Source organism: Artemia sp. Qi Xiang Cuo, chromosome 18 (assembly GCF_049724085.1).
Source record: "Artemia sp. Qi Xiang Cuo chromosome 18, ASM4972408v1, whole genome shotgun sequence".
NCBI lineage: Eukaryota > Metazoa > Arthropoda > Branchiopoda > Anostraca > Artemiidae > Artemia > Artemia sp. Qi Xiang Cuo.
In genome coordinates this window covers 9,785,249-9,812,075 of record NC_142811.1, presented here as the reverse complement: position 1 = coordinate 9,812,075, position 26,827 = coordinate 9,785,249, and the positions used below count along the sequence as shown (strand labels likewise).

The 26,827-nt window shown below is 35.7% G+C and overlaps 1 protein-coding gene across 2 annotated transcripts in view; it reads left to right on the top strand.

Annotated features, from left to right (window-relative positions):
• The first annotated feature begins 19,768 nt into the window (after window positions 1-19,768).
• Evi5 (ecotropic viral integration site 5) overlaps window positions 19,769-26,827 on the top strand; it is a 237,974-nt gene continuing 230,915 nt past the window's right edge. The window contains exon 1 of one of the 2 annotated variants that reach the window (XM_089104326.1): window positions 19,769-19,880. The gene's annotated coding sequence lies outside the window, so the exon portion shown is untranslated. Of the gene's footprint in view, window positions 19,931-26,827 lie in introns of both variants that reach the window. The other variant, XM_089104325.1, reaches the window with a different exon arrangement.

Here is a 26,827-nt window from a genome sequence, read left to right as displayed (position 1 = left end):
GAACTTGAAACCACGTTTAATAAAATGGCTGTCTCAAAATTTGTATTGGATATGTTTGGGGAAAAGGTGGGCATGAGAGGGGGGTTAGTTGCCCTCAAGTCACTTTCGACTATTAAAAAGGGCACTAGCCCTTTGAATTTACAATCGAGTGAGCCTTTTTTGAAGTTTTTACGACAACGCCTTCTATAAATACCTTATATGCCCCAGGGCATAAATTAAAACCCTTGCCTTGCGGGTTGTGCGGGATTTTCTACCTGGACATCAACTACGCTGAACAAAATGGCTATCTCAAAATTTTGATTGGATGTGTTTGGGGGAATGAGGGGCGTGGGGGGGGCTAGTTACCCTCCAATCACTTTTGACTGTTAAAAGGGGCACTATCCCTTTGAATTTCCAATAGAATGAGCTTGTTTTTAAGTTTCTACGACAACGCCTTCTATAAAACCTTATATGCCCCCAGGGCAAAACTTAAAACCCTTGTCCTGGGGGTTGTGGGGGATTGTCCTCTTCAAAAACATATTTTCTATCTGGAAATCAACTACACTGAACAAACTGGCTATCTCAAAATTTTGATTGGATGTGTTTGAGGAAATGATTGGCGTGGGGGGGGGGGCTAGTTGCCATACAATCTTTTTGGACTATTAAAAAGGGCAGTATCTCTATGAATTTCCTATAGAATGAGCCTGTTTTGAAGTTTTTACGACAACGCCTTCTATAAAAACCTTATATGCCCCCAGGGCATAATTTAAAACCCTTGCGCTGAGGGTTGTGGGGGAGTGTCCTCCTCAAAAACATATTTTCTATCTGGAAAACAAAGATTTTGATGAAATGGCTATCTATCTGGAAATGGCTATTTTGAAATAGCCATTTGGCTATTTCGAAATTTTGATTGGATGTGTTTGGGGGAATGATGGGCGTGGGGTGGGGGACTAGTTACCCTCCAATCACTTTTGACCCTTTAAAAGAGCACTAGAACTCTCAATTTCCATTTGAATGAGCCCCCTTTGAAGTTTCTACGACGACCCCATCCATATGAAGTGCCTCTGGGAAAACAAAAATAATAATAATAATAAAACATTGGAGACGTATGGCCTTTACTATTGGCAACGCTATAGCGTTGATTTTTTTTTCTCCAGAGGCACTTCATATGCAAGGGGTCGTCGTAGAAACTTCAAAGGGGGCTCATTCGATTAGAAATCGAGAGTTGTAGTGCCCTTTTTAAGAGTCAAAACTGATTGGAAGGCAACTAGCACCCATTCCACGCCCACCAGTTCTCTAAACAATTCCAATCAAAATTCTGAGATAGCCATTTTGTTCAACGTAGTTGATTTCCAGATAGAAATTATATTTTTGAGAAAGACACTCCCCCACAGCCCTCAGGTCAAGGGTTGTAATTTATGCCCTGGGGGCATATAAGGTTTTTATAGAAAGCTTTGTCGTAGAAACTTCAAAAAGGACTCATTCGATTGGAAATTCAAAGGGCTAGTGCCATTTTTAATAGCCAAAAGTGATTGGAGGGAAACTAACCCCCCTCTCACACCCACCTTTTCCCCATACACATCCAATTAAAAATTTTGAAATAACCATTTTGTTCAACGTATTTGAATTTTAGGATATTAGGTCTTTGAGGATAACAAACCCACCCAACAGCCCTCAGGACAAGGGTTAAAAGTTATGCCCTGGGGGCATATAAGGTTTTATATAGAAAGCGTTGTCGTAGAAACTTAAAAAGGGCTTTTTCAATTGGATTTTTAAATGGCTAGTTCCCTTTTTAATAGTCAAAAGTGATTGGAAGGCAACTGACGCCCCTTCCACGCCCACAATTTCCCCAAACAAATCAAATCAAAATTTTGATATAGCCATTTTGTTCAACGTAGTTGAAAGTTCTGGAAATTATATATTTGAGCAGATAACTCCCCCCGCAGTCTTCAAGGGCAAGGGTTATAAGTTATACCCTAGGGGCATACATGGTTCTTATGGAAGGATTGCTCGTATAAACTTCAAGGAGGGCTGATTTGATTGGAAATTGAAAGCTCTAGTTCACTTTTTAAGCGTCAAAAGGTATTGGAGGGTAACCAGCTCCCCCCCCCCCAAACCCATTTTTGCCCAAATGCATCCAACAAAAATTGTTAAAACAAATTTTGTTAAAAATAGGTTAAATACCATATGAAAAAAATTCCGGTGTTGACATAACCCCCCAGGGCCCAGGGGCGGGCGTTGTAAGTTATGCCCTGAGGGCATGTATGGTTCTTATGGAAGGAATGCTCGAATAAATTTCAAAGAGGGTTCATTTGATTGGAAAGTGAAAGTTCTAGTTCACTTTTTAAGAGTCAAAAGAGATTGGAGGGCACCTAGCCCCCCCTCCCCCCTCCATGCCCTATTCTCCTTGAATCCATCCGATAAGAACTTAGAGATAGTTCTAGTTTAATATTTCACAGACCATATAACGGAAACTCCGGGGTCGACACAGCCCCCTAGGTCCTGAGAGCAGGTACTGTAAGTTACGCCCTGCGGGAATATATGGTTCCTATTGAAGGGATGGTCGTAAAAACTTCAGAGATGGCTCATTTGATTGGAAATTGAAAGTTCTAGTTCAGTTTTGTTTCAGTCAAACGAGATTGGAGGGCAACTAGCTCCCTCCCCCCCACGCCCCATTTTCCTCAAATACATCCAATAAAAATTTAAGATAGCCATTAAGTTAAAAATTGCTCAAAAGTCAGATAACAAAAAATCAGGTGTAGTCACGACCCCCCAGGGCCCGGGGGCAGGCGTTGTAAGTTATGCCGTCGGGTATATATGGTTGTTATAGAATGGATACTCATATAAACTTCATAGAGGCTCATTTGATTGGAAATTGGAAGTTGTAATTCACTTTTTAAGAGTCAAAAGGGATTGGACGGCAGCTAGCCTCCCCCCACACTCCATTTATTTTTTTTCCCAGAGACACTTCCTATAGAAGGGATCGTCCTATAAACTTCAAAGAGGGCTCATTCGATTGGGAATCGATAGTTCTAGTGCCCTTTTTAAGAGTCAAAAGTTGTCGGAGGGCAACTGGCCCCCAAGCCCTTTTTCCCCAAATACATCTGATAAAAAATTTGAAGTAGACATTTTGTTTAAAAATAGTTCAAAGATCATATAACAAAAACTCCTTTACGTATGACCACTTCGTTAAAAGTAGTTCAAAGGTCAGATAAGAAAGACTCCTGCGTCGACACCCCCAGGGCTCGGGGCATGCGTTATAAGTATTGCTCTGGGGTATATATGGTTGTTATGGAAGGTATGCTCGTATAAACTTCGGAGAGGCCTCATATGATTGGAAATTGAAAGTTCTCGTTCACTTTTTAAGAGTCAGAAGAGATCGAAGGGCAACTCGCCCCTCTCACCCTCCACGCTTTCGGGTTTATCAGATGGATAAACCCATCCGATAAAAATTTGATGGGACCATTTTTTAAAAAATAGTTCAACCATCAGATATTAAAACTTCGGGTCGACACAACCCTTCAGGACCCAGGGATAGGCTTTGTAAGTTATACTCTGGGGATATATATGGTTCTTATAGAAGGGATACTCGTATAAACTTCAGAGAGGGTTCATTTGACTAAAAATAGAAAGTTCTAGTTCACTATTAAAGAGTCAAAGAGACCGAAGGTTAATCAGTCCCCCCCGCGCCCTTTTTCCCCAGACCCATCCGATAAAAATTTTGAGATAGCAGTTTTGTTAAAAATAGTTCAAACATCAGATAATACTCCGAGGTTGACACAAACCCATTTTTTCACTTTGATATTGTTACTTTGATACTATTTTTGATACTTCAATGAATATTTGATTTTTTTTTAAGTTTTATTTTGAAATAAGGAATTTTTAAAAACTTGAAACTTTTTGCATTCAAAACCGAACAAAAATTAATTACAAAAAACTTTTCGAAAAATAAGTTTTTCGAAGAAAAGAAAAGGCAATTTTAAACTTAGGATCAGCATATGCAAGTACCTGTTAAAATTCAAACTCAAAACGACCAGAAATGACTATTAAAGAATAAATGAAACCCAAAACAAACAGAAATTAAATAAACAATCAATGCAAACAAACATGCAATAGATACTAATGTAAATTAATAAATAAATCTTAAAACGAGTGAAACTTAAATTGAATATGCAAATCAAGCTTGAAACGAACAAAAATCACTACAAACAATAGATTGGGTATGACCTCCTTCTCTCACTGTAAAAGTCTAAAACCTACTGCGTCATTGGCGCTTTACTGAAAACTATATGCGTCTTGAACCGTCTTGTAAAGTATAAACATCATCAAATTGAATATTTGATGTATAATAATATTAATTGTTGAAAGATCCGTCAGTTCAAGAATTTATTTCACTGTAATTTTGTTTTTATACCACCACAAATCAGCATTGATAAATAAATGAAACCCAAAACGAACAGCAATTACAATAATTAACCGAGTCAAACTCAAAACGAGCAGAAATTAACATAAGTTGGGCGCAAAACCCCTATGCCTTCCCAAGGCCAGAACAAAATTTACACTTTACAGAAAAAATATAAATGTTTTTAGTTTTATAACTTTGGTAATTAAAATAATATAAACACTTTGATTACTAAATATCAGTATATGCATATTAAACTGACAATGCACATTTATTTGTATATTTTTTGTAAAGTGCAAATTTTGTTCCGACCTTGGAAAAACATAGCGGTTTTGCGCCCAACTTATGTTAATTTCTGCTCGTTTTGAGTTTGACTCGGTTAATTATTGTAATTTCTGTTCGTTTTGGGTTTCATTTATTTATCAATGCTGATTTGTGGTAGTTTGACGCTTGGTAGATTATTTGATTTTAGTTTTGCTCATTTTTTGTTTAATGGAGTTCTTTACTTTTTTCTTGGAAAAACTTATTTTGTGGAAAAAGTTTTTTTAATTAATTTCTGTTCGTTTTATATTGACATAGTCTTTTCAGGGAAATAGAAAATAATACTTTAAATCTTTTCGTTTTTTAAGACTTTATAGTTTGGCCTGCTATTTATGTGCCGGAGAAAAAAAATCAGCAATTTTTAACAGCATACACCCTTTTAAAAATCTGGACACAAATAGTACTGTTTAATTTAGTTTCATAGCTCCTCTAGTTGACTTGAAATGGAAAACTTGATACCATTCGCAATAAAATCTGTTTACTTTCTTTGATAGCTTACACTGAATACATTGAATACACTTACGCTATTTTGATTTGGTTAAATCTTAAGAGCAGAAATAGCCCCGAACGTTTGAACATAATACCCTCAGTCGTTCTTGGGATACTGCTGAGATGCCTTATTGGGAATTAACATTATCACAGTGGATTTTAGATTGAATTTAAAGGCTGCATTTAGCTCCTAAACATATAAAAAATATGATATGAAGACAACTAAAATCTATTCTATAAATCTTGTGAAACAACTTCATATATGAACTTTGCATGCTCCCAAACTATAGCTTAAAACTTCTTTCCTTAGGGTATTGGAAGGGTTATAATTCTAAAAGGCTTAATTTCAAGAATGTCCAACTCCGTTGAACAAAATGGACATCTCAAAATTTTGATTGGATGTGTTTGGAAAAATGGTGGGCATGAGAGGGGCTTTGGTTGTTCTCTAATCACTTTTAGCTATTAAAAAAGGCACTATCCCTTTCAATTTTCAATTGAATGGGCCCTTTTGAAGTTTCTACGACAATACTTTCTATAAAAAGTTTATATGCCCCGAGGCCACAACTTACAACCCCTGCCCTGAGGGCTATGGTGGGGAGGGCTTGTCATCTTCAAAACCTAATTTCAAAAATTTTCAACTATGCTTAACAAAATGGCTATCTAAAAATTTTGATTGGATGTGCTTTGGGAAAAGGTGGGCGAGAGAGGGGGGCTAGTTGCCCTCAAATCACTTTTGACTATTAAAAATAGTACTAGTCTTTTGAATTTCAAATCGAATGAACCCTTTTTCAAGTTTCTACGTCAAAGATTTCAATAAAAACCTTATATGCCCCCAGGGCATAACTTATAATCCTTGCCCTGAGGGCTGTGGGTGGAGGGGTTTTCATCCTTAAAGACCTAATTTCCAAAACTTTAAACTACGTTGAATAAAATGGCTATCTAGAAATTTTGATTGGATGTGTTTTGGGAAAAGGTGGGCGAGAGAGGGGTGCTAGTTGCCCTCAAATCACTTTTTACTATTAAGAATGGTGCTAGTCCTTTGAATTTCAAATCGAATGAGCCCTTTTTCAAGTTTCTACGACAATTATTTGAATAAAAACCTTATATGCCCCCAGGGCATAACTTATAATCCTTGCTCTGAGGGTTGTGGGTGAGTGTCCTCCTCAAAAATATGTTTTCTATCTGGAAATCAACGCCCCTGAACAAATTGAATATATCAATATTTGGCTTGGAGGTGTGGGGGGAAATGATGGGTGTGGGGGGGGGCTCATTGCCCTCCAATCAGTTTCGACTTTGAAAATGGGTAATAGCCCTTTGAATTTCCTATCTAATGAGCTTTTTTTGAAGTTTGTCCGACAACACCTTCTATAAAACCTTATTTGCCTCCAAGGCATAGCTTACAACCCTTGCCCTGAAGGTTGGGGGGGAGTGTCCTCCTCAAAAACAAATTTTCCGTTTGGAAATCAACTACGCTGAGCAAAATAGCTATCTCACAATTTTGATTGGATGTGTTTGGGGGAATGATGGGCGTGGGGGAGGGGGCTAGTTGCCCTCCAATCACTTTCGACTATTGAAAAGGGTACTAGCGCTTTGAATTTCCAATCGAATGAGCCTGTTTTGAATTTTCTACGACAACGCCTTCTATAAAAACCTCATATGCCCCAAGGGCTTAACTTAAAATCCTGGTCCTGAGGGTTGTGGGGGAGTGTCCTCCTCAAAAACATATTTTCTATCTGAAAATCAACTACGCTGAATAAAATGGCTATCTAAAAATTTTGACTGCATGTGTTATAGGGAATGATTGGCTAGGGGGGGCTAGTTGCCCTCCAATCACTTTCGACTATTAAAAAGGGTACTAGCCCTTTGAATTCCAATCGAATGAGCCTGTTTTGAAGTTTCTACGACAACGCCTTCTATAAAAATCTTATATGCCCCCAGGGTATAACTTAAAACCCTTGCCCTGAGGGTTGTGGGGGAGTGTCCTCCTCGAAAACGTATTTTGTATTTGGAAATCAAGTACGCTGGACAAAAACGGCTATCTCAAAATTTTGATTGGATGTGTTTGGGGGAATGAGGGGCGCGGGGGGGGCTAGTTGCCCTCCAATCACTTTCGATTATTAAAACGGGCACTAGCCCTTTGAATTTCCAATCGAATGAGCCTTTTATGAAGTTTCTAAGACAACGCTTTCCCGAGGGTTTTGGGGGAGTGTCCTCCTCAAAAAGATATTTTCTATCTGGAAATCAACTACGTTGAACAAAATGGCTATATCAAAATTTTTATTGGATGTGTTTGGGGGAATGATGGGCGTGGCGGCGGGGGCTAGTTGCCCTCCAATCACTTTTGACTATTAAAAAGTGCACTAGCCCTTTGAATTTCCAATCGAATGAGCCCTTTTTTGAAGCTTCTACGACAACGCCTTCTATAAAAACCTTATATGCCCCCAGGGCATAACTTAAAACCCTTGCCCCGAGGGTTGTGGGGGAGTGTCTTCCACAAAAAGATATTTTGTATTTGGAATTCAACTACACTGAACAAAATGGCTATCTCAAAATTTTGATTGGATGTATTTGGGGTAATGATGAGTGAATGGGAGGGGCTAGTTGCCCTCCAATCACTTTTGACAATTAAAAAGGGCACTAGCCCTTTGAATTTCCAATCGAATGAGCCTTTTTTGAAGTTTCTACGACAACGCCTTCTATAAAGACCATATATGCCCTCAAGGCATAACTTAAAACCCTTGCCCCGTGGGTTGTGGGGGAGTATCCTCCTCAAAAAGATATTTTCTATCTGGAAATCAACTACGCTGAACAAAATGGCTATCTAAAAATTTTGATCGTATGTGTTTGGGGGAATGATGGGCGTTGGGGGGGCGAGGTGCCGTCCAATCACTTTTGACTATTAAAAAGGGCACTAGCCACTCCAATTTCCAATCGAATGAGCCCTTTTCGAAGTTTTTACGACGACTTCTTCGATATGAAGTGTCCGGGTATGGAGAAAAAAAAACAACACATTGTGCCCACATCGTTCTTTACTTAGGCAGCGCTAGCGCGCTGCCAATAATAATTCGTTTATTATGCCAATAATAATTCGTTTGTTAAGCGCCAATGACGCAGTAGGCTTTTGGCTTTTACTTACAGTTTTGAAAGGAGGCAGTATCCAAACACTTGTTTTGTAGTGAAACTATATTGGTCTTGAACAACTTTAAAAAGAGCTAATAAATTAAACTGGATATTTGATGTATAATGATATTAAATGCTGAAAGCTCATCAGTTCAAAATGTTACTATAATTTTAATGCTTGTTTCAATATTAAGTACAAAAGAAAATATTTGTCATAAAATTAGTTTTCAGTAAAACGCCAATGACGCAGTAGGTTTTAGACTTTTACAGTGAGAGAAGGAGATCATACCAAGGCCTGAATCAAATTGGGTTCCACAAGGGTCTAAGCATGGATGTTGCTCATACCCTCCTTTCAAGAATAATATCCTTTTGTAAGTAATGGGATAGAGTTTATACACTTGCATTAGATTTTGCGGTGGCGTATGATTCAATTATCCATTCTTGGGCTATGACTGCGCTTCTGAAAAATAATGTCCCACTACCAGTAGTTTTGGTTTTAAAAAATGGTATGGCTCCTCTTGTATTCGTATTAAGTGGAAGAATTAATTTAGTGATAATAATGTTAAGTTATATAGGGGGCTGAGGCAAGGACGCCTTATTTCTCCTTGGATTTTCAATATAACTGTTTAGGGGCTATTTGATCAAATTCAGTTGACTTTTATTTATGGTAAAGGTTATGTTCTGTCGTGGATTGCTTACGCAGATGATTTACTCCTTTTGAGTCGATCACTTCAGTCACTTCAACAAAATGTAGATTTTTTAGAAAAGGTTTCTAGTGAGCATGGACTTCGTTTTCGCCCTGAAAAGTGTCAGTTTTTAATTCTTGGTCCTAAGGCTAATGATCTCGTTAATTCAGAAATTTCTGTTCGTATCTATGATAGTATTTTAAAACATTTGGAATCTTTTTTATATCTTGCTGGGCCTTATGGACCAACTTTAGCTCTATGCCGTGCTTTTATTTCTAAAGCAGTTAAAAGTAGAATAGCGTCTAGTTTAGGGGCAGTAATTTGTCTTCGCGATCTTTCTTTCTCGGAAATCACTGGCTCGGGTATATAATACAGTCGCTTTGCCTCAGATTTTAATTTTTTTATCGCTTCTCCCGTTTTTTAGAATTAGTAATATTGCGCATGTAAAAACCACACTTTTTAATTTTGCTAAGTTCCTTTGCCGCTTTTCTAAATCTGGATCAAATACTTTTTTAATGAATACATATAAAATAAAAAACCCTGTTGATTTTTTGGAGAAAAAGCAAGAGAAATTTTTATCCAAATTACCTCTTTTTTCTCGTAATTTATATAAAGCTGCGCATGAAGCTTAATTAAATTTTTTTTCAATTATTGAATGAAGTGTTAATTTGTGAAGTGTTAATTTTAAGTGTTAATTTATTATTTATGGAATGAAGTGTTAATTTGTGTGGTAAGTTTGATTGAAGGCCTTTGCGTAATTGTTGTTATATAGTTTAAAAGAATTTTATGGCCTGTTGATTAGCGGTTATATTTTTTTTTTTTTTTTACTCTTCCAATTCTGTGGAAATAAAAAGTTTGAATTGAATTGAATACCCAAACTCTTGTTTGTAGTTATTTGTGTTCGTTTCAAGCTTGATTTGCATATTCAATTTAAGTTTCACTCGTTTTAAGTTTTATTTATTAATTTACATCAATATCTATTGTATGGTTGTTTGCATTGATTGTTTATTTAATTATAAGAAATGAACAGTACAGTTTTGGAAACCGTAGAGGATGTTTCGATCAAATTTTCACTCTTTGACTAATAATTGAGAAGTGCCTGAGTTATTCAACATCTTTAGTCCTCAGTTTTATATATTATGAGCAAACGCTCGATTTATTGATAGAAGAGCTTCAGTAAAAGCCTTATCCTTGTACGGTATACCGGACAAATATATTTTAAGTGATTAGTGATATGTACGACAATAACCCTACTGCGGTTAAGGTAGGGAATGAGGTTAGCAGCTGGTTTCGTATTAAATAAGCAGTTAATCTGGATTGTCTTCTACCCTCATTTATATCATTCGATGGACTTTGTCTTAAGGAGCACAGAAAAAGCAATTGGAGAACACGGATGCCAATGAGGAAAAAAAAATTCCTGGACTTAGATTATGCTGATAATTTTAGCATCCTGGATGAAAGTGTGAGAAAAATGAATGAGCTTTTAGAGGTTTTGGGAGTTCAGAGTACTAGACAAGGTTGGAAAATTAATATTAAAAAGACTAAGTTACTAAAGCTACGGATGAGTGAAGATGAAAAGCTGATGTTGGGTAACGACAAATTAATCCGTTGGACAGCTTCACTTAGCTTGGGAGCGTTATTAGTAAAGATGGTGGGAGCAGTGAAGATGTTAAAAGTAGAATAACCAAAGCTCTGGATGTTTTTTCACAGTCAAAAAATTTTAAAACTAGAGTCATGACAGTGGTCAAATATGGTTCTGAAACATGGGTTCCGACAAACGGATGAAGAGTTGCTGCATATTTTCTAGAGAAATTGCCTCTCGATTGTTCTGGGTTCCCGGCTGACTGACCGTATTTTAAACAGTTGGATTTACGAAACGTTTGATTTAGTCCAGCTTTCAAGGGCTATAAGGATTGAAGATTGAGATGACTAGGGCATGTTTTTTGGATGAAGGATGACCGATTGCTGAAGATTGTTCTTTTAGATCTTGGGCCAAACAGAAAGAAGGTCATGCGTGGATCGGTTGGGAGGATGTCATAAAAAAGGTTTAAAGGAAATGGGAACTTCCAGGGAGGGTTAAAGCGGGGACTTTTAATATTTTGGGATGGAGGAGGAATGTGCGTAGGTGTTTAGGCCTCAGGCGGCTTGTTACTGCGGTTAGTTGTCAGTAGTAGTAGAAGTAGTAATCATCATACAATCCCAGATGAAAAACGGCACTGTTTCTCTTTTGGTACTGAAGGATCAACTGGTAATACACACAGCTTTGGTTGATTAGTACCCCCTGAAATAAATTATTTCCTTTGGTTTTCGCTAGAGTTTGGCTTCCTTCTTCTTGGATCCTTGTGAACTATACTTTCGAAATCGTCACTGTAACTTTCGACAACAACTCAACTAATTATTGAAAAATAATGAATTTCTTCAGTGCAATCAACGGGTAATTCTTTACACAGCCCAAACACAGAAAATGGTATAGATTGTATTTCCACCACCAAACTTTTCCGGACAGTCTAAATAATGCCATTAGAACAAGCCATTACTGACATAATTTAGGCCTATTTCAGTTTGGAAACACATGAAAAAATGCCTTGTTTGGTCTTTGATCGGAGACTTTTGGCTCTATATCTGATTCTTTTCGTCGTTTGTGTTGATCGATGGATTGACATATTCTTCAGTCTCGATTTAATATCTTGTTTCTGCTGCTCGACCTTCTATCAAGGTCGGTCAGCCAGTTCCGAGGGTTTCCTTGGTAACTGTAACATTAGTTTCCTGAAACAATATATTATTAAATATAATTTCACTTGACCATCTACTCTTTATGCTGAATTGGAACATTTAAAATTTACTAAGTTTAAAATTACCAGTTAAAAGTAATAAGCATAAGGAATTTAGTATAATTTCAGAAAAAGAGGATAAATAGCCCCAAATTCAATGAAAATAGAAGCATCAAATCCAACAGATTCGACAACCCTTAGGCCCTCGGGAGAGGGGAATAAAGGAAAAAGGATGAAGTAAAAAGCTTATTCTTTAAATTTTGTCCGAAGCTATTGTTTAGATTGTTAAAACTGAGAAACAGCTTGTCAACAGAAGATTCTTGTCCGAATCATAAACCGAAAGAATTAGATGCATACTTTTGGAAATTTAAGGTCCTTACACGGATTTTTTTTTTCGATCAAGACAGTAGTTAAGTGTCTCCCATGCAAGTTTAATTTTTTTGAAGTGTTGGATCATAGGATTCGACCATAACTTTATAACGGTTGAATAGCTCTGTAATCTAGCAAGGAATAGTTTAATTCTTAGGGACTTTTAGTTGTTGCTGTAGTTGATCGCATGATTAGAAATTTAACATAGCGATTAGATTTCATGCATTTTCTATATCTGCTCTCACATATTGCGTGAGCTTTAATGCACGCGAGTATAAAATTCTTTTCAATTAATTTTCAAGTCATAATTCTTAAAAAAAAAAACTTAGTAAAATAGGAGTTTCCATTGGTAATTGTGGGCAAGGACCCTGCTTATCGATCAATCCTGAATAAAGTCGTAATCCCGATAGAATTAGCCTCTCCAGGCCCACTTCTTTTTCTCCCTTTCCACTTCTCAAAATATTTGTACCACTGCTTTCCCTTTTTTATATTCTTTTCCTCTATAAATCTATTTTCTTTCTTTTTTTCTTTTTTGTTTCTCGAAAATTCTGAGATAACCAATCTCTTTAAAGCTATCAAAGAGTTATGTGTAGAACCTATTAGTGTCATGTATTTGACGACCTGCGTCAACAGTAATCGAACTCAAAGAAATATTTTGTATGAAAGAAATTAGGGGCGTTACAGCTCAAATGAAACCACAATTGCCCTAAATATTAGAGGAGCTGTTGCACCCTCGGCCACCAAACCTTTTCACTAGAGAAATCTTCTTCATACCGCTTCGCAAACGGAGAGACTCATCGGTACAAGTGCAAGTTAAACATTAGCATAAAGAAAGAGGGTTGAGATGGAGGGGTATGGCCTAACTTTAATGAAGTGATAACTAAAGCATTTATCATGCACGAAAACATTGTATAGAAATATTTTATACTTTTGATCTGACTTACGATACTTATGCCTTTCGACAGATTTCCTTAACCAAATAGAATAGTGAACAGAATAAAACACGACAGTACAGGACAAAGCTAAATCTTAAGACCAACAAACATCGATTAACCTAATAAGAGCAGGATGTTTCAGACTTTAAAAGATCATATTATATTTAGAATTACAAAAATAGCTGAAAATGATGGAATTTTGCAGGAATTTACATACATACCGTACAATAATCATAATCATTATAACATTGGGGTTGCAATAACATTAATAGGACTACAATGTTTGAAAATATTCCATTTGGCTTGTACATTATTATATACTAAGCTAATTATATTAAAAGGCTTACATTGAAATTTATTTTAAATGTACAATTTACTGTTCATTGCACTTGAGGTTTTCACAATGTGAATACTATGAATGAGTTTTGCTAATTCTATGTTTAACACTTTGGAAAAAAAAATTCAAAAGATCGGGGGGCTAACATGTTAAACTATCACACCGGGTGTCAGAATACCTTTCTACGCCATTGCCTGTTGGCTTAAGTCTAGTCTTGATTGACTTCATTCACCCAATTGGCAGTATTTGTTGTAGATGGATCTTTTTGGACAGTCGGCTATGATTGAACAGTCTTCAAAATTTCAACAGCTAGGATTGGCTATCCAGTCAAAGCCGACCCTGTTGCTGACCGGGTGAATGATGTCAATCGACACAAGGCTCTAGTCTATCTTAATGTAATGATTGGATAGAATAGATCGGATCCGACTTGTAAAATAATCACATCGTGTCAACATTTAGCATCTACTGGCGACAGCAAAAAAAAGGTCCGTATGAAAGTTCGTAATTCAAGCAGAAAATCGAAAATGTAAGGCGAGTTGGCAGCCCCTTTTCTTGGGAATAATTATATGTGTCTTAAGGAATTGTAAAGAAGATTGGAATCAATTATTCAACTGAATAAAAGCTGATATTTGGTCAAATCAATATTAAAAGATGCTTTGTCATTTTATTTTAAATTACTAACAAAATGAAGTGCTATTTTTATATTCCATGTGGACATCAATGGATACAAATCAAATTCTAAAGAGCAAATGTCATTATGGTATGGATAACCTACTGACTTAGGAACAATAATTGAACCGTGGTGTGACTTAATACAATACTTGATTGTGCTCTTTCATGGCATTTGGCATTGATTGAATAGTTCATTGCAAGGTGTTGATTTTGTACGATACGACTTCTAAGTGCATAATCCCAACCAACCCAAAGACTAAACCAGACCAAACTCTTTCAAATCACTGACGCTAAAAGTTGCAGAGTTTTACAAATTACAGGAATTAATTTGAGCATGTTTGACGAAAACTCTAGGAAAAACAAGTTGAGCGCAAACGATCGAAGCTTTCAAGAATATGCAAGACGGCCTGGCGGCTTTGCTCTGTTACGGGATCTTTCATCCGTTCCTGTTCCTCGAGAGTGAAACCCCGCTTTTGTGGCCTCATGATCAGCCTTTCACGAGTTTGCCTCAACAAAAGTGGGCAAACGACATTAAAGTATGACCTAAAGAAGTGTTGACCCTCAAGAAGATTGTATCACAGTAAACGACACAGCATTGTGCTAAATCATGACTACTGCATGATTATTTAGGGTTTTTGGGTTTTTTTTTGGGTTGAACACTGTCTTCCTAGAGAAGTTATCTATTATGGGCTGCTTCTCAACTCTAGTACGACTTCATAAAAATGAACGTATGATGATACAGAGGTAATTTGCTTGAGATTACTAGTGGAGAACGTCAACATTTGTTGACAGAAGAACATCATCAAACGTTGAAATGCATGTGGTGATCAAGGTGGGCCTAGGGTTTAAAAAAAAAAACTCTATTTAACTGGAGGTCCAACAAATTCTTGCAGTCTGGTTTTAAGCCAGCTTAAGCCCTTTGTAGAAAATTAAGAATATGCAACAGTCCCCGACCTACACCGGTGAGATATATTGCTTTTTTTTATTAACTTGTTAGCAGTTTCAGATATTCACATCTCAGGAGTAGCAAATATGGTATTTGATGACATAGAATTTATTCACTCTCGTAGGAAGAATGGGTTGTTTGGGCAGGAAGTAGGAATTAAGATGAATAAAAAGCTCCTAGGTAATTCATTTGACTTAGAGAAATTTTTCATTCATCAATATCCACGACTAAAAAAAACATGCTCTTGTTTAATACTAGACAATGTCCCTGTCTAGTAAATAACGAGAAAGCTGTGGTTATCAATGGATGTATTTCTTTTGGGAGTTAGGTCTTTTGGCTTTCAAAGTTTTCAGTGGTGTTAAGTCTGATTTTATCTGTTGTTGCTGGTTTTTTTCCAATTTCTTGGGTTTTTTAGCTCTTCCAATTTGGCTTTTTATTTTTGTTTGTTTTCTGTGTTGTTTGTTCTGTCATTTAGTTTTTGTCCGGTTTGTTTTGTTCACATTTTCGATTATATTAATTAAATATAATCATTCGCACCTAGTAAACTGTTATTTTCCATAACGCTGTAAACGCGAAATTCAGGAGCTTTTGCTTCTAATGTTTCATGCAAACTTCGGTCTTAAATGATAAATTCTCTTTTTCATTATATTATTTGTCTGCAAAATAATTGTGATGCCTAAAGAACTTTTATTTTAAAGCCTAGAGAAATTGTGATGCCTAATGAATTTCTTAGGCAACACGAAAACATATTTTGCTTATAGAAAATGATGCAAAACTAAAGGTCAGTGTTACCAGATGTCAGGTTTATAATTATGCCACTATAAAAGTGATAATAGAATTTTTTATCCAGATATTCACAGTGTTGTTTTAAGCCTTCATATTTTTAAATTCTAAAATATGTCCTGAATCCTTGCTCTGCTTTGCCAATGATACAATTTACGCATAAAAGTTGAAAATTCCTCCCCTCACCAAATTATGCACTAAACATAAAATCGGCACTGTAGTCTTGCGTATTTTTAAGTTTATCTATTTTAGATTAACTATTTGATCTGTTTTGGATATCATTAGACATCATTTTTAAATTCACCTATTTTAGAAATTGTGGCTAAATTCAAAAAAGCAGATCCTGAAGTCTCAGTTGCCAAACGAATTGCAAAAGATAATCACAAAGTCGAACTTCGTCAAAATAAATGGGCGCGAGTGCTAAAGCAGCGGTTATGACAGATTTTCAAATAATTAAGTAAATAATTAAAAAAATGATTTGTATTTATTGTATGTAATTATTATGGGGATTTATTTTTGGTTTACTTGTGCATTAATATGTTGTTGTTGTATGCGTGTGTTTGATTTTGCCTCGTTTTAATTTGTTCTTACTTTGTCCTTGATTTATTTGTAATTTGGCGTTCTCATTTGATTTTTCATGGCTTTGTCGACATTTGTCTATCACTAGGCTATAATTTGTCCCAATTTTAATCGTTCGGCTTGTGTATGTTCATTTTCTTTTGTTTCTTGTCTTCATTTCTTTGTTATTTTTCCATCTTATGATTTATCCTTTTCAATTTTATTGACAGGTTTTCAAATAAATAAATAAATTGGGTGTGAAAATATACTGCTTAGAAGATTCTAAGTTTGAGGAACCTTTGCTGCCAAAAGTAAATAAATTTGTCATGACTCCTCATTAAAGTAAGTACGACTTCCAGACATTTTTTTTCTTAGCAGAAAACCCAAAGGGCTCAAAGTAATGTGATATTAAATCATGCCATAGATCATAGCTGATATGGCAACTGTTTATAAGAATTTTTCGTGGTCTAGTACAATGCAAAAACAGTGACACGGACAAATAACTGGATTTCTTTTAAGCCGCTAAGAAATTTAGGCTAAAAATACAAATCTACATGAGTTGAAGTGATCTAAAGCATGCCAGTGAACTTGCTAAGGAAGTAAGTGAATTATAGAATGTTCAATCCTTCAAACGGAATAATCTATAAATTGTCATCTTTTTTACTTTTTGCAATAATAATAGAAATTTATATGGAGCGTATGGTTTAATTTTAGTCTTTTGCATTTTAAGCAAAAGCACATGCAAAGTTTCTGCATCATATATGTGATTTCTAGAGTGTTTTTATTGCATTTCTTTGCTAAATAAATTTCTTTTGTTTTTTTTAGACTCACGTCATGTACAAACTAACGCTTGGTCGCACTAATGTTTTTATTTTCATGCAAAAACGATAAGACTTGCGTAATCCATAAAATTTCATTTCTCTGTTGCTGCAAGATTGTGCTTAAAATCCATTAAGCAGTTGAGTCCAATTTTTTTAAACTGAGCTATGAGAAAAGCATTGCACATTTCGTACTGCGACCTTAAAAGCTTGCGTGTCACTGTGGTTAAGCGGTTCGGTTCAAAATTTTCAACTAAGCCGTCAAAAACGTAACCAGCATTTGGTACTGTAGTCGTACAATGGATTTAGCAAAAAAAAGTAAGTATGACGTCACTAGATCATTAAGGTCCAAACCGGCGGTGCTGATCTCCGTTTCGTGGCCCTTAAGCCAGGAAGTTTAATGGGGGGCTGGGGGCCAGCCATCCTGTGCTCTCGCACACCCTTCCTGCTTACCTTCCCCAGATTTCTCTAGGTACCCATTTAAAACTGGGTCGACTCTGGCTAAGCTTACAGAGTGACACCACCGACCCGCGTCCCAAACCCGAATAACTGGCCACGCCAGGGATCGATCCCGTGCCTCTTGGTCAAAGAATTTTCAACCCTGTGCACGTCCACTTAGCCAGGACGGCTTACAATGGATTTAGTTCACAAATTAAGAATATTTTTCAGAAGTCACATATTAAGACTAGTGAATTCTATGCATTATTTACTATTTATTTATTTTTGGCTTATCGCTAAGCCGCTTTGAAAGGAAAGGGCTATCGTAAAAACTTAAAAGGGGGTTCCACTGATGGGAGAAGGAAAGTTCTTGTGGCTTTTTCCAGACCTATAAGTGATTGGAGGGCAACTAGCCCGCTTTACTTCCCTCTTCCGATAGACATCTGATCCAAATTTGCATAGAGCTATTTTGTTCAGCATAGTTGAAAGGTCAAGTAATCACGCTTATGGTGATGACATGATCTTGCATAGCCATGATCTTGTGCATTATGGTGATGACATGATCTTGTGCTAAAAAGAAATCATATTTTAAATATTTTCTCTTATATACCGTTAATAAATACAAAACTTTTAGTATTTTCAGAAGTGAACATTAACATCGAATAAACTACCTATCTGCATTTCATTAGGCATTATCATCAACTGTGATTTATACAAAAATGTTCCTTGTTTTTTTTGTCGATGTTATGACAAATGAAAACTCAATGCTTGAAGTAAAAATTGATCTCAGTTAAGCTCAAGTGACATTTCAGTCCTTTAAAAAATCAACGGCATCGGCCCCCTTTGTCTTAGCGATTTTGCGGTAAAAAGCAATGTGAACCAATGGTAAGGTATTTCTAAATTTTGGAAAATTTCCAAATATTGACGTACCTTTTCTGGCACGTTTAAAAATTGATGATCAAATGTGGATCTAACTTTATTTTCAGAAATGAACGGCAATGCTTTCAAATCAACCAGACGTTGTTTTTCCATTTTCCATTAAGTTCATGTGTACTCCTGTATTTTTCTCTGTTCATAGATTTTTACACGGTCTGAACAAATTCATAAAGTTTCGGTTAAATACAACAAATTTCTTTGGTGGCTTTTGAAAGGAAAAGTGATGAGTGTATCAAGAGTGACAACTTCTATCTTTTAGTGTATTTCAGAGATCAAGCTAATAGTAAAATAACAACCTTAATTACAGAAGAACTGTTTTTTTCTTCTAAAACCGGAAGAACAGAAACAACTTTTGGTAAATTTTTCATTGTTCATATTATTGACTTACGAATAAAGTGAGCATACCACTCGATGCCTTTTTTATGCTCTTTACGAATATCGTAATTGCTTCTATCGCAAATTCAAATTTAAGCCATTTTTGAGCTCTTGAAAATGACCAAAATATTACTAGTTTTTGGATATAAAAAAGGCTTAAAACATTGGTTTCAAACTTACTGTTTCATTATAAATCCATTCATAACCCAAAACTTTTTTATACCCAAAAACTAGATGTATTTTGGTCATTTCAAGAGCTCAAAAGGGCATAAATTTGAATTTGCGATAGAAGCGATTATTATATTCGTAAAGAACATTAAAAAGGCATCGAGTGGTATGTTCACTTTATTCATAAGTCAATAATATGAACAATAGAGAATTTACTGAACTATCTGTCATAATATTTATCCTTGATATTCGTTTGCTTGAATTTGACCATCAAATTTGACGAACAACGATTCATTTGAGAAACAAACAAACTACATTGTTTGTCACTAGAAGACGATTTTTGATCAAAAATGTCTTACTAAAAAAATTCTTGAAGAATAATAGCCTCGTTGTTAAGCAGGTAGATGTGCGAAGTTCTTACATCTTTTGGAAAAACAATTCAGCTAAAATCCCTGGATTCCGATCTCACAAGTTTGTTTTTTTTGCAAACATGTTTCTTCGTTCTACCGTGTGAAGTCACCCCAATGGTTTGTATTACTTTGATTGGATTATAATTTAAGTTCTCGCTTAAATATTTTATTTGGCAGTAAACTGTAAGGTCTTCAAACTTTGATGAAGCAAATAGCGTCAATCTGTGAATTGTCAGAAACTAGCACTTAGATGAAGCCAAAAAGGATAATCTGAGATGAAAGAAGTGAGATATTACTACTCTGACGACTGAAAACGGGCGTCAATTTTAAGGCAGACTATTTAAACACTAGGACTCCTGGAATTGTAGTAAGTCCATGTGTCATAAACTTTGTCCTGCTCCTAAAGCTCTGAATTAGGTAAATACATTTCCGGTCCACATTTAATGGAAACACGGTAAAATAGTAAATTATTAGAGTTTTTTTTATCCTGGAAAGTGATTGAGTAAATTGAATGGATCTAAAGCCTTATTTAGCCTATCCCCTGAAAAGCAGCCTAGGCTATTTAGAATTAACCCCTCCATTCTAGGTAAATTTTAAAATAGTGGCTCTCTAGAGAAATGGTAGTGAAACAGAAATGCAATGGAGACACTTATAGATTGATTAGCCTATATTATGGTCTTTTTCAAGGATTTATTTATGTTTTGAAATTTGTTCCACATCCCCCTCTATGTAGTTCTTAGCTCTATAAAAGATAAATATAAATTAAACTTGTACCAATATGTCACTTTTATATGCTCCTTTTCAACATAGGCTAGCCTAACAGTTGGGGATGCCACCAGATGGCTAATTTGACAGTGTATATATATATAAATCATTAAATTAGCCAACCAGCCAACCAATATTTTAAGCATAGGAGTCCAGCTGGACATAAGGAAACATATTAAGAAGACAATTCCTACTCCATAATATGGAGAATAATCCTAGCCTAGTTAACACATTTTGCAGGGGGAGAGCCTTTATCTTCAACTTTTTCCTTGTTTTTCTAAGAAATTCATGAATTTTTTAGAACCTATATATTCACAGAATATATACCTCCACCCCCTAGTGTGCAAATATATACCTAGAATTGCATCCTCAATCAAAATATAACATCCATTTGCATCACAAATAGACTTCACTCCCATATTAGCCATGTGGTGGATGCCCTTAACAGTTGTATCTCGGCTAGCTTAACAGTCAGTACTTGGTAAATTGTTTACAGTTCATATTATTCACTTACAAATAAAGTAAACATACCACTTGATGCCTTTATTATGCTCTTTCCAAAGAGCCTATAATGATCATTTGGTTAGAAATGAATTTTACCCCCCACCCCTATATAGGCCTATACCAATTCAGGGTGTATATTTGCACATTAGGGAGGGGGTGAGGGTAAAGTTTAAACTTGCCTCTAATTTATATCACAAATAAAATTACCCCCCCCCTAATGAGCAAATATATACCCTGAACTGGTATATATAGGGGGGGGGGGAAATTCGTTTCTGACAAAAATGATTATTATATTTGGAGAGAGCATAAAAAAGACATTGAGTAGTATCTTTTCTTTTTTTGTAAGTCAATAATATGAACTGCAGAACATTTACCCAGTACCCTGTCAACAGGGGTGCCCCCGGGGGGGGGGGGGCAGGGAGGAGCAGTAGCTCTGCCCTTCTGCAGAGCTACTATTATTAACCTTCACTGCTCTCTTCCCCTTGTCCCCCAAATAGTGCTGACCTTTGGTTACCTATTGCAGCCTTTGTTTAGAAAATACAATCTTGAAAAATTGATCTACTCCTCAAATAAGGCACAAGAAAAGTTTTTGAACCATATACATTTGCTCAGTCTTGATTTGTAAGTTTTTAAAGAATTATAAATCTTTAAGGTATTTGTGTGCTTTAAAATTTACTTAGAAGGGAATAGGCTACTATGAAAATTTGAAGCAAAACTTAAAAAAATGAAACTATCAGGTAATTTTTAGATGAATGTTGAAATAAATCTAAATGCACTATTATGCATGCAGGTTGTCAAAAGGGTATATCAGCAATTCCTCAGGAACAACATAGATTATTAAGTTGAAACTTTCAGGGTATTCTAAATTAACTGAAATGCACTATGTGCATATTTACAATAACTGCTACTTATAGCTCACTGCAGGACCAGGCCACCTGAGACCAACATAGCTATGCAAGCTCCTTGTCCATCCCAATCTATTCAAATCCTCCCTCTTAAGCTGTTACAATTCCCCTTGAATCTTTCCTTGCCTCCCAGCCTGTTTAGGGATGACCTGCTTTTCATTTGGGCTTACATGGTTGGATGAAAAGGACAATCTTTGAAATTTTGTCATCCTCTATTTTCAAAATATGTCCTAGCCATCTCAACCCTTTTCTCATTATAGCCCTCAAAAGTGGGATAGAACCATATTTTTGTACAGTTTATTTATTGAGGCATGGTCAGAGATATACCCAAAACAATCTGTTGACAATTTCTTTGGAAAACATCTGAAAAATCCTCCTCTGTATCTTGGAGTGCCCACAGTCCTGAACCATACTTGGCAACTGTCATCATTGTATTTCCATTATTCTGTATTCTTCCAAATTTCTTTGAACTTTGAAAAAACACTCTGGGCCTTGGCCATTCAACTTTTAACATCTTCACTGAATCTAACATCTTGACTAATAATACTACCTGTTTAAATGAAGCTGTCTATTTGATCAACCTCTGATTACCTAGCATCACCTCTTCACCTTCATTTATTTCTGGTCTTAGCTACTTTGCTTTTTTAACATTAATTTTCAGACATGTTCTTGCACCCTGAACCCTCAAGAAATCCAGAAATTCATTCATTTTTTTAACTTTTTCATTTGAAATCCAAAAATCATTAGCATTATTAAAATTATAACCTTTAATCTTGGAGAGTTTTACTTCACCTTTTGATTCTGTTCTATCTAATAGCCTTTGCTGTGTTCCTCAGGATAAAGCCCATTTTAATGACCCATATAAAGGGGAGAGAATGTAACCCTGATGAATTCCTGGTTCAGTACAAGACCAGCTAAAATGACAGTTAGAAGCATACAGAAATATTAGATTGATTTATCAGCTGATATTTTTGTCTTGCCAGCTACAATACCAATAGTGAGTAATATACAATCTTAAATTGTAAGAAATACACTGTAGTATGACTCAAAATGAAGATCAAATAAGCATAATATGAACTCCAGAAATCCAGATTTTCTCTGTATACAACAGATAATTTCAAGTTATGATGCAAATTCTAAAGTTCTTTTATAGTCCTAATACTATCAAGATGGCTTTACTTTAAACTTGTCTACAAACGAACCATGACATGTTCTTTTCAGAACCAAAAATGAGAGCCAATCTGTGCAAGACTGAGCCATTGTGCAGAAGTTATGTCCAATAAAATGAACAAAAAATTCAGCAACAATCCTAAAATGCTTTATTTTTAAACAATAAAAAGTGACCTTAATTGGTTTGCATTTACTGTACCAAAATTCCCATATTATTCTATGTTTTCAGTAAAACACTAGTTTTCTATAATCCTGCAAACATATGGAAATATAATTAGTTGGTTTATTTTACTAGTTTTATTGATATGTATTAAATTGACTGCAAAGCAATAATTTTTGCTTGTTTTGAGTTTCAACTTCACTCTTTACTTCTTTCAGAAAAACTTAGTTTTTTAAAATTAATTTTACAAGGTTTAGAATATTGAGTGCACATGTCTTAGTTATTGATCATAAATACAGTGTGGGATCATCATGGTTGCAGCAGTAATTGCAACCTAGTAAACAATTTAAGTACAAGGGCATCCATTCAGAGATGTTTGATCCATGATAATGAAACATTTATGACCATATATAATAGACTTGGAAGATACAGTAAATCTTTCAGTTTTTTTTTTTAATACTTTTACAACTGCTGAAAGTGGAGGGCTAAAAATGTATGGTCTTCAAAGTGAAAATGGAGGATGAACCATTTTTTTTCAGAAATTAGTATAAAAAAACTTCTTGTATTTGTTCTATAAATCTCAAGCTTTTTATTACAGAAACAGTAATCTGCTATATAAGCTTCAGGGTATTATTTGTGTGCTTATCTTAATTATTGATCCAAAATTGAATGTGGTAGTATCATGTTTGTCCCTTATATGTAACCTAGTAAAGAATTAAGTCTAGCCCATAGCAATGGTAGCCAACGTTTTGCCCCCCCCCTCTCCCACAGAAAATACCCCCCCCTGTGACTGGCTGGTATCCAATCACTTTTGACTTATAGAAAAAGGACTAGAACTCTTAATTTCTGATCTAATGAGCACCCTCCAAAGCTTCTGCAACCAAGAGGTGGATGTGTGGATGAGGAAGGAGCAGTCCCCCTCCTATACGGAATACGTTCTGCTCATTTTGGGGTTTAGTATTACATTTTACTTTCATTATAATAGCATATACCAGAAATAATCCTAGAAATCATAAGGGTATTGATACATTTTTGATGCATTTTTTATAGTTTCTTTTGTACCAAAGTTTTACTTTAACATTCTCTCCATCTGTAAAATTTTGCATCCAAAGAGGAAGAAAGACAAATAAAAGAATTCTGTAGAAGAAGTCAGGGTAATTTTTCCTAAAAATGTTCTCTGCACTATAAATTTACCCCAGACAATCCCCCCCCCCCTGAAAGACAAATAAAAGAATTCTGTAGAAGAAGTCAGGGTAATTTTTCCTTAAAATATTCTCTGCACTATAAATTTACCCCAGACACTCCCCCCCCCCCCTGTAGAAAACTCCCCCGCAAAAAATATCCTTATGTTTCCCAATAACAGATACTATCTGTAAGCAATAAAAAAATTACAAAACTTAAAGAGACACTTAAACTTCTACATTGAGTTCTCTGATTGTTTTGTAGTTAGAAGAGGGGGAGGGAAATACCTCAGACTTCAGGTTAATACAGAATTAGTTTTAAGGGAGAGACAAGAGAAGTGTGGAAGTAGAAATAGATTAACAACCCCCAGGGAGTTTTAGTCATTTTTTTCCAAGTCCAACGTGATTGGAGACCAACCAGTTGCAAGGGGTATTTTACAGAGGGTCATTTTCTACTGTTATTTATTTTCCAGTGGGGGGGGGGGGTAAATGCCTAGAACCCATAGCACCAAAAAATCTTAACACCTTTAAAAATAAAACTATCAAATGGCAAAGAATTGCCATTTAATGCTGATTTAGTAATGGTAGCTACTATGTTGATTAATACTATGGTTGCAGCAGCAGTTGCAACCTAGTAAAAGACGAATCACGGCTCGTAGTAACCAAAAGTTAAAAAACGCCTGTTTAAAAAACTGGCAAGTGACAAAAATTACAATTTGTAGCTGATTCTTGAATGGTAACTATTATCTAAACTAGTCTTAATGGTTTAGTTTCGATTAGTCTTAATTAATGCCCCAAAATGAACAAAAATTAAATAAATAATCACAGCAAACAAACTAAATACACTAATATAAATGAATAAATAAATCTTAAAACAAGTAAAGCTTAAATTGGATATTCAAATCAAACTTACAAGAGTTTGGCTACTGCCTCCGTCATTAACTGCTAAAGCCTACTGCATCACTTGCGTTTTCAGTTTTATTGAAAACTACATGCGTCTTGAACAGTCCTTGGGAAGAACTTAAAAAATCTAATTAAATATTTAATATATAATGATATTAATGAATGAAAGCTCAGTGGTTTGAGAATCTATTTCACTGTAATTTTTATTTTTATATTCAATGCTGTAAGTACAAAAGGAAGGAAATATTTGTAATATGATTCGTTTCAGTAAAGTGCAAATTATTTGCTGGTATTTAGAAGGAGTGGTGGGGGGGGGTATTTAGCCCTACTTATCTTAGTTTCTGCTCGTTTTGAGTTTAATTCCGTTATTCATTGTAATTTGTGTTAGTGTTAGGTTTCAATTATTATTAATGGTAATTTGTCATAGTTTTATGCCTGGAAAATTGTTTGACTTTATTTCTGCTCATTTTTGGTTAAATGTAGCTGTTTAGTTTTCTTTGAAAAACTTTATGGAAAAGTTTTTAAAAATTAATTGCTAGGAAAAAGGAGGATGGTTGATTCTGGCTATTTTCAGGAATGTTTAAGTTGTTAAGGTGAAACTTTGGGGAATGTTGATGGGCATGTTAAACTAAATCAAGAGATGCTATGTGCATCAAGTTTATCAAAAAGGCATATCTTCAACATTTCCAGAACAGCCAAGAGTATTAAGTTTGAACTTTCAGGGCATATTGAGAGGGATGTTGAAAACTGATCAGAGGGCAAGTAATCGCCTCTCCAGTCTCCATTTTGCTGTCCTCCCTTCAAAGATACCTAGTCAAAAATTTAGGAATAGCCGTCTTGCTCAAAATAGTCAAAGATCAAATAACTATGCCTCTGGGGATGGCATAACTCTCCACAGTGTCTGGAGCAAGTGTTGTTAGTTATATACTTTGCCCATTATTTATATTCAAGGTTGGTTTTGGGGAAAATGGGGCATCTTTGTTCCTGAGTCTCCAAAAAGGCTAAGGGTATTGAGGCAAAACCTGTAAAAAATAATGAGGGTAATGTCAAACAAAGCCAAAGCACAATATGTGCAGGAAGGCTGTCAAAAAGACCCAACAGTAATATCTAAGGAACGGCTAAGGGTATTAAATTGAAGCTTTAAAGCTATGTTGAGCAAGATGTTGAAAAAGGAATGGAGGGTGATCACTTCCCCCCTCTTTCCCTGTTAGATGTCCCCCCTTAAAACTGATAGAAATCTGAAAAAGCAACTTTATTCAAGATAGCTACACCATCCAATAGCTATGCCTCTGGGGATGCCATGACCCAGTCGCCTCTCTTGGGGAGAGGGGCGAGCAATGAAAATTATCCAATTTGTCCATTTTTTTATATACAGGGTTTATCATTGGGAAAGGGGAGAATCTTTTATCCTTGGTTTGTCTGAAAAGGCTAAGGCTATTGAGGTGAAATTTTGGGAAATGTTGAGGGGTATGTTGAGCTACATCAGAACAAACCATCTGCATTCAAGTTATCAAAATTGTGTATCTGTAATATCTTAAGATTGGGTACGGGTATTAACTTGAAACATATACAAATATTTCGGTCGAGAACTCAGCTAAGCTCTCCTCACTGCAAAAAGAAGAATAAGGAATGCTGATAAAAGTCCAGAGGACAAACCTTAAAAACTAAAATAGAAGTACCCTTTCTGAAGTAACAATTGAAGGCAATATGGGCTATGTCTGCTCAT